Source organism: Oryzias latipes, chromosome 9, assembly GCF_002234675.1.
Source record: "Oryzias latipes chromosome 9, ASM223467v1".
Taxonomy (NCBI): domain Eukaryota; kingdom Metazoa; phylum Chordata; class Actinopteri; order Beloniformes; family Adrianichthyidae; genus Oryzias; species Oryzias latipes.
The window spans coordinates 15,635,457-15,644,741 of NC_019867.2; positions in this window are offsets into that span (position 1 = coordinate 15,635,457).

Sequence of the window (9,285 nt, forward strand, 5' to 3'; positions counted from 1 at the left end):
ACTCGATCCACTAACACCTAGCAGTCCCCCTTCCCTCAGCATCCACGGCTTCCATTCAAGTTTGAGGTGTCTGGGAGCGCAAAGCTGCGGCATTGTGTGGCGCCCCTCTGTGCCCTTGCGTGCTGTGTGCGTAAAGGCAGCCACCTTTACGCACACAGACCCTCCGCTGTTTTTTGTTACTTAGTTTGCTAGATGGCGCTCTGTGTTGTTGGACCTCCTAACACAAGAACCGCCCTGCACTCTCTCCCTCACTCTTTCTCTCCACAGTCACAGTCCACGGCGCAGCAGAGAGGCTTTTCCACGCTCTTTTTTTGTAACCAGGGGTTTCAGCAGCTGCTCCAAAGCTGTGGAAAGTGGGGAGATTCCTATAATGATATTATCCTGCGTCGGCTGACATTTCGGCATGCTTTGTTAAACTGTGTCATCGATCAGAAACAGCATTCATTTAGGTTGTAAACTGAAGATACTCGGAATTTTCTCGAAATCTGAGCTGATGAGGATTGTTTGAAAATGAAAAGCATTTTAAAAAATCACATATTCAAAGAAAAAGTTGGATAGTAATAATTACAAGAACCACCACCTGCACAGTTAATCCTAATACTAATACTGATAATTATTATTATCTTAGCCTATAATAATAACAAAAAATAACGAGGTTGAAACAGAAAAATATCAGAAAATATTTACAGTAAAAAAATCATATCTGCATTAATGACTAATAGAGCCCATTTCTACACTTAAGTCCAATTAACAAAAATGTTTTCTCGAACAATTGAACATTTTTAATGTTTGCTGGCAGAGGTTTGTACCACAAATGGGGTGTTCTCTAGGAAAAAGGACCTTTGTTTGGCCTGCTGAGTGGCCCTCTCTACTCTTGGATATACTGCTGCAGTTACACTTTCACTAAGCAGCGGCTTGTCGGCGTCTGACGTTGATGAATGTGCTGGAGCCTCGGAGAGCCTTTTACAGCTGTCTTAAAGCGCGTCGCGGCCCAGGCGCAGCCGCAAAGCCATCAGGTGAACGAGCCCTAAAACGGCAGACAAAGAAACAGACATTTACAGCATCTGTTGCGCTAAAAAAACAACTTTATAAACATTTTATTTAAAGATATTTGAGTCTTTTTATTTATTGGGAATTCACTTTTAGTGGATCAGACTGAAACAGAAAAAATCTGCAGTGATTTGTGACAGTGACATTTGATGAGGAAAAGACCAAGACTTAACCACTTTGTTAAATTATTCTGTTTTTAGACTCACATTTTAACTGTTAAAAAATAGAAACATCATAAGAGGAGGAAAAATTCTCCTTCTTAGGTGGAGATAAGGCGTTTGCCAGGGCAACTCTCACACCAGAGCAAATAAAAAGAGCCTATTTAAACGTTTTTTTTTATGTCAAATTTATTTATCCTCTTTCAAAACAAAAAGTAAACTGAATTTAATCGTTTTTAACTTTGAAAAATAAATCAAATGAAGGAGAAAGTACAGGTTTCAGTCACAAGCAACCTCCTGTAGCTGCAAGAACTATTTTAAAGACAAGAATTTAACTGATAAATAGTCTGTTCTGAAAGTCCTCCACACCCCCGCTGGATCGGTTGTGATGCTGCACAGCGGGTCTGCTTGTATACTGAGGGGCTTCCTACCTGCAGCCTCGGGACGACACAAACCCAGTCAGGTTTCACCTCTTCCCCTCCAAATCTGCGCTTTCTCCCGCTGCCATTTACTGTCCGCCAACGGGCTCTTAACAGCCTGTCTGGGAGCGGGGGAGGAAAGGAAGCCGAGTTTTGCTCTTCTTAAACAATGACCATCATCCCCTCTTATACGTGTTGGAAATATTTCTGCTTATTTGTTTGCCTGAGATTTGACTCACACAGTGATCTCGCAGGCAAAAGCATGGGCTGCATGTTCAATTAAGGTGGAACAATGCGTGGGGACAAAGATGGCCTCGATTGAAATTGATCAGAAGCGCAGAAGCCAAGACTAAAAAAAAAAAAAGAAAGAAAAGAAAAACAGAGTAAAAAGCACGCAGACAAACAGTCTCCTCCTTTGTTTTGACTTCCTGTTACCTCCTTTCTTATCTGCTCTAAGTCATTTCTGAAACTGCAGCCTTTATGAATTTGGAAATAATTCTGGCTGAATGTAAAGATTTTAATACCCTTCCATCCTGTCTGGGCTAATTGGCTCTTTTTTTAAATCCTTCCTGTCTTTTAATCGAATTTGCCACATTTCCCGGTATATAAGCCACAGTTTGGGCTCTATCCCTAAATCCAAGGTTTGCCATAAATTCCTAAAAGGGAAAACAAGAGATGTCCCCGTCACAATGGGGATTTGAACGAATTAAAACACATCCCCGCTTGCCGGTGATGGACGGGCAGAAAAAAAAGTATGGGGTGTAGGCGCGCGCTTTTTAAGTAACTTGCTGTCATAGTTAGCAGTGCTCTGATATGGACGGTGGCTGCAGAGCCTCATCTCTTGGGGTTTTAATTAACAAGCTGTCTCAAAGCTGTGGAGCTCCATCAAACAGCCCCTCTTCCCCCCCCCCCCCCACTCCTTTTTCTTCTTTCTCTAACAGTAAATCCTCCTCCCGTCAGAGCCGCCGGCTTCTTTCTCAAACTTTAGACGCGCATCTTCCCAAATCAACTTGTGCGCACAGCAGCTGATGGACTGCAACTATTCTGAGCTACAATATCAATGGCTCGTTTTTTTTTCCTGTTTTATTTGACTTGGCATGTGAAAGCGCGTCGTGTCTTCTTCAGACATCCACGTACCGTGTGGCTCTGCTGAATCTGACTTGGGGGGTGAAGAACTGCTGCTGTCTCGCGGGATGCCGAGATGTCCAGTGCAAAACTGAAATGAATGCGGGCGGAGAGGTCCAATCTGGTTGGCAAATGTCGGTTTGTAAACCCTCTGACCTGCAAACAGAGCTCCAAAGGAAGTTTGCGCGCTCTCCTGGATTTCTACTTGTAATTGATTCATTAATAATAAACGTGTTTAAAATACAACCAAACACTTAAACAAAGCACGTATTTGTACTTTGGTTTGTATTTCCCACCCCAGAGTAGATACTTTTATTTGAAAAACCACTACTTCATGTCAGGATTTGTACTTTTCCATCAGGGGCTTTTCCTCTAGAAGTATGGGAACACTGGCGTCTGTTATAAAGTGGATATTAGCAGTTTGAAACCGGATTAAAAGAAGAAACTGCATGGAAGCAGCGCAGGGATGGTGGATCCTGAGCCTGAAACAGTCTTTGTGTAAGTGGAACTGAGTGTGGTTTACAGAGGCGGTTGGCGCAGCAAACCACCAACCTGCTCTCGTTGCTTCACCATAGAGTTTGAAGCCTCAGAGAAGATTTGTGTTTAGTGAGAGCTCCCTTCTCTCTCTCTTTCCGACTCCCCTACTCGTAAACTTGCTTGGTTCCCAACGGGGCCCAGACGGGGGTAATTTGATAGCAAGTCAGGGTCAAGACAGTGCGCTGTCCATGGTACTGCGGCGGGGCCAGCCTGGATGTTATCATCAAATTAGACAGGACAAGTTTCAAATCGATGCCACCTCCGGATGTCTGGAGACCGCCAGCATGCGCACTTAAAGTCCTAACAAGTCCCCCCTGACAGGTCAACACCTCAGCACAAACACACACCTCTGAAGCAGCAGCCCGCAGGTCAGCAGAGCTGCGGAGGAGAGATAAGCGCCTGGAGTGAAGTACAGCTCACTGCTGCTGCAGCTGTTGCTGCCTTTTGGGTTACCATTTGGAGCACTTGTGTTTGGGAGAATGTGTCTCATTTGATCCCCATGAAAAACACAAGATTAACGTTTGGATGAAATACTTTTCTTCTTGATTGTCAATAAAATGTGACAAATTTGCTACAAAACCCACTTTATCGTTATTTTTGTAAGTAACCAAAAACACTGCTCAGATTTCTGTTTAAAATGTAAAATCAATTGTTTTAATTTTAATAAAATACCATAAACTGGCGTGTTTTTGTTATGGAAAACATGGGGTTTATAGAAAGTAGATCCATTGTATTGAATGTTTCATATTTCAGGAAAAAAAAAGATGGATTTGAGCAAAATTGGAGTAATAAGAAGTGAGAAGTTTCCCATTATGTGTAAGTGCATTATATTTTGGGCAGAGGGAATGCCATTAGCAGCCCTGTATTTGTGACAGCAGCGTGTCTGAGCCGGGAGGGGACCTCTGAGAGGAGGGAAGTGGGTCCTGATTAGAGGAGCTGCCAATCCGTCTCCGCCTGACAGCTTTGGCTGCGGGGATAAACAGCAATAAAGTCGAGTTGGCCGTCGTGTCGTTAACTTTCACGCACACACACAAAGCGCCGCCACCAGAGAAGCAGGTAAATTCACTTAACTCCTCTCAGCCACCCCCACCTCCCGTTTTTTTTCCTCTCTTGCCTATCATCGCCTCTGTCTCCCTCCCTGCATGTCAAACTACCCCCTTCCTCCGTCACCCCCCCTCCCCCCTGCGTCCCTCCCCTCCGCTTTTCATCCTCCCTGCTGACTCAGGTAGCGAAACACAATGAGGACCTCCGCGACAAGAAAGGAAGCCATTCAACCGGATGGAGAGATTGTGGAGCAGAGAAGGAGAGAAACGTTATATTTGAATGGCTGATAAAGAAGATGGGGACAGTCTAAGCCGTCGGGATAGAAAAGAAGGGGAGTGGGGTGTGTGTGTGTGTGTGGGGGGGGGGGGGGGGGCATTAGAGCAGGCTGCAAGGTGACTGCAGGCCCTTTAATAACACAAGTATATTAACTCGCTTAACCACGCAGATTCCAAATGAACCCAGATTCACTTCAGGGGGGAGGGGTGCTTGTACGGAACACACATCAAAACTTGCCAAATCCTGCATCACCTAGATCCCTCCAAGCTCTGCTCCCCCCTCCCCTTCTCCCCACGCGAGCTGTCTGTCACGGTGAGGCCCGGCTAATTTGAGTTCATTGGATGGCAATAACTTCATTTTACCTTCATCTATTTTTGGGGCTGGATGTAATGAGGATGCAGGCTGCTGCCTGTGAAAGGCCGCTTCCCCGCTTCATAATAACGTGGATCTCCTTCTTACCCCACGCGCGGCCCTGTTTATCCTCGGAGGGCTGCGTCCACATGATGAAACTCATCTATAATGTGTGATTTAATATCGCTTTCCTCCCGCTCCTCTTCTTCCAGCTTTTGCAACCAAAACAAGCCAGAGGAGGCTGTGCGTAAGAGTGGAAGGCTTTACTGCAAGACGAAACAAACAAAATATAAACAAGTTTAGCCGATTTGAAAAAGAAGTTTTCTAAAATATATATTTTTTAATTTTTCCCTTTTCGGATTATTTAATATGTTCACTTTTTGGTAAGAAAATGCAGTTTTTTGACATTGTTAATATAAAAATTACTACTAATATTACTAACAATAATGCAACTAAAATTAAAAATGGCAAAAGCGGTAATTTTATCTGATGTTTACAAAAGAATAGCAAAATGAGGTTTAATTTCCGGCCCAAGTGCTTTTACATCAACACTGCCATATTTGGGAATCGAACCTCCGACACATAGACGCGCAGTAAAACAAGCGGCCCCAGCTGCAATTACAGCCTCAAACGCGGAATATTATAGATTATATTCCATATCTGGTAGGTTTTGGCTCTTTGAAAGGTCGAGTCTTTATCAAGGCCTTTTCTGTCGCTATCATCTAATCGACACCTGTCCGTTTCCATCCCACATTCATGCAGGGAAGACAATACAGATTTATAAAATAATCTCCTTTTTTCGTTAATTTAAATGAAAAAAATATATAAACAAATCGACTTTATTTCAATTTGATGCTAAAAAAACAAGATTAATTTTGTGACCAATTGATATAAAATCGCCATAGTCTAACTTTTATAAACAACGTTTGATATATTTTGGAGATGATACACATATTTGTTATTTATTTAGTAAAAATATGGTTTTTATCTTTAAAATGTATTTTAAACTTCTATATTATGTCTAAAAAACGAAATATATGAATAATCGATTGAATTGTTTTTGTGAAAATTGCAGGTTTTTAAGGAGATGCTAGATGATAAAATATTTTTTGAGTGTTTGCTCACTTAAACAAAAGAAAATCCATGAGATTATATAACATTTAATTTTTAATTGTTTCATGACGAGTATCGCTTTATTGCAACAATTTTGATGACTATTTCGTGACTTTCTTTTGTTTATTTAAATAAAATAAAATGACATTTGAGAATAAATACTAAAAAATGTATTTTATATATATTTTTAAAAATATATAAGTGAGATTTTTAAGCCACAAAGTTAAGAAAAAGTTTTTTTGAAGTTTACATCCAACAACTTTTTCAGATCTCTAAGATGAATTTTTTTTTCATTTCTTTTTTGTGACAGTCAAAGGACATTTGTAGTAAATATAATTCCCAATCTACTTCGATTTGGGATGAACAAACGCCTTTTCTTGCTGTGGCCTCGTTCGATGTCCAGGCCTACAGGCGGATCACATGGCCCACCCTGAACCCATCCACCTCTCTGGCCACTCATCAAAACCAAAACTGAGCAACTTTACGCAGTGAGTCGTCGCTGGCCTGTTAAAGTGGGCCACTGCGAGGTGTCACGTTTCCACTCCGCGCTCCAGCATCACCCACCGCCCAACACTGCTTCCCTGGAATCATCAAAGAACACAGCCTGAAATCTTAAAAAGTCAGTGCCCATTCTTCAAATGTATTGCGTTTCAGATGCCCCCCCTCCCAAAACTGCAGGAGTCTTTAGGCCAGCAAAGTATTAGAGGAGGTGTAATTGAAGGGGCGGTGAGGGGATAGAGTGGCGGTCCGCCTGAAAGCTGCTATTAAAGCCAAATGGAGTGAACACCGTAAAACGGCTCTGCCAACAGCTGTCCCACAATCGGAGCATTATGTGGCAGGACTCTGCCCCCCACACACGTGTTAGGCCCCAATGTTGATGTAGTGGCTTCTTGGAAGTTCCAGACAGCCATGCCAAGAAAAGAAAATAGGAATAACCGCAAGAATATGATTATGCTGAAGTTCTTCGCCTGTAGGAAGTTCCGATTTATGCCTATAGTCTATGAAGGTTTTTTTTTTCACTTGTCTGCCAGCACTGATTTTCATATAATGACCAGTGGAATTGCTTTTTTCGCCGGGATAGCCGATTTGCTGCGCATATTTCCACACATTATCGTTATAATGGCGCTTTTTGATAGGAAGCCGGAGACAGGTGAGAGCAGGAGGACAGACGGTCATCCTGCCTGCGCCCCCGAGTCCATTAGAACCATTACGTGATCTCCATTTTTTGGGGGGGTGGTGGTGGGTTTCTTTCCATGACATGTGATGACCATCTCACTATGGAGATATCACACATGACGCAAATAGTTGCTTCTTCTTAAAAGGCCCACACTCCCGCTATATGGAACCCAATCTTCCCATCCGACACTTACTTTCCTCCGTCTTTCTGGTCAATTAAAGCTTCTTCTAAATGTGACGTTTGCCTCCTAAATGCTAATATGAAGAGATTGAAAAGCTGTTGCTTCCAATTGTAGTTTTTCCTTCAGTCATAAAAACATTTAGTGTTTCCAATTCACAGAAATTAGGAATTTTCCTCAGAAAAAAAACGTATAGTTTGTCTAAAACGCAGTAGGTTTAAACTCTAGTGCAACTTTAAGCCTATTCCTCAAATCAAAATAGGCTATTGAACATATATTTTTCTCACTCATAAGGAGGAAGAAAGAGTTTTTCCCTGCTTTAACCCCCCCCCCCCCCCCCGCCCATTTTTGAGATTGAAAGTAATATTTGAAACAAACAAATGAGCAGATAAAGTAATTGAAATGCATTGATAAAAGAAGGGGGCAAATAAATGAGAAAGAGAGACTACCTATGATTGTTAAAGATATTTTCTCCTAGTACACCCGATAAAACATTGATTGTTGCAGTTAGTTGACCCGTAAAATTCGGGGGTTAGTTTTCTCCTCTGAGCTGAGCATATAATTATGCAAATAGTGATCTGACAGTGATCCGAGGGAGAGTGTTGAAGGAGTGTGTGTGTGTGTGTGTAAGAGAGGGGGGCTGTCATGGGGTGACATTCCAACTTTGCTCAACGCTGGTTTCTTTGGAAGAAGTTGGTGCGTGGATCTGAGTGGGCAGGAGCAAGCAAGCGTGACAACTACTCTCTCAAAGGAAAAATTGAAATATCAGTCGGTGGCAGCAATCCTTCCAAGCATTTTTTTTTAGTTCAGAATTGATTTTAAAGTTTAAAGTGGATCAATTAGCCATAATGTTATCTGTGCGTCATGACGCGCGATCAATTTCTCTCCCATAAATTTGGATTAGACCTTTTAGTTTGGTTTTGCGTGATCAAAGATTAATTATTAAATCATTTTTATTTGCATTATTTTACTTATGTGACACTAAAAGTTGTAAATCATCCGCATCTGACGGATTGCAAATCAAGTCAAAGACGGAAACGGCAAGAATTCCGGCTCTAAAATGTAATGGTTCCCGCAGTGTGGCTATTAATCGTCTGCCTTTGATGAAAGCTGACTGGAGGTCATAATTTATGATACAGCTACATCATTGCTTTGGACGGACGGCAGGTTGTTTAATTAAACTCAGGGAAAAGTCAAGCCGGAGCAGAGTGCTCCTCTCGCAGCATCCCGGGGCTGTGGAGTTAAATTTGTCCCACAAACCGACGCACGCGTGTGCGCCACAATTGCCGAGTCTGATCCGTCCCTCCTCCGTCCACCCAATTGTTTGGAGTTCAATTAAAAGTAAAATCTAAGATTTATCAAAAGAACATCGGTTTCCAAACGATGCGCTGAAACTTTTTTCATTCTGATTCTGTCTGGAGCGGCTGCACAGTTTCTGGTCTGTTTTCATTTTAGCGCACTTCTCACCACTTTGGAAATTGTGCTAAAAACTGCAACCTTGAAGCTCTCAATAAGAACAATACTGAAAGGGAGAACAACAAGCTGTTTTCCATGAAAAGTAACATGAAAAGGACACTTGTAGTTGCAAATAAAACAAAACAAATAAACTTAACCATGTTGCTGGGCTTCGTATTGTGGCGTAAGTGTTGAGATAGTGACGCACACAGCTCGTTTTACACTGGCTGCTCGACTTTCTCATCCCGCCGCGCTCACTTCACACTTTCCAGCCACATCTTTGTCACTTGTCTGCTGCACCTGCCTTTCCACTTTATCCAAACGCTTATACGGGCGGTCCGGCAGGCAACCCCTGATAAAGAATGGATCCAACTCACTGGGTATTAACAATGCAAGCAGAAG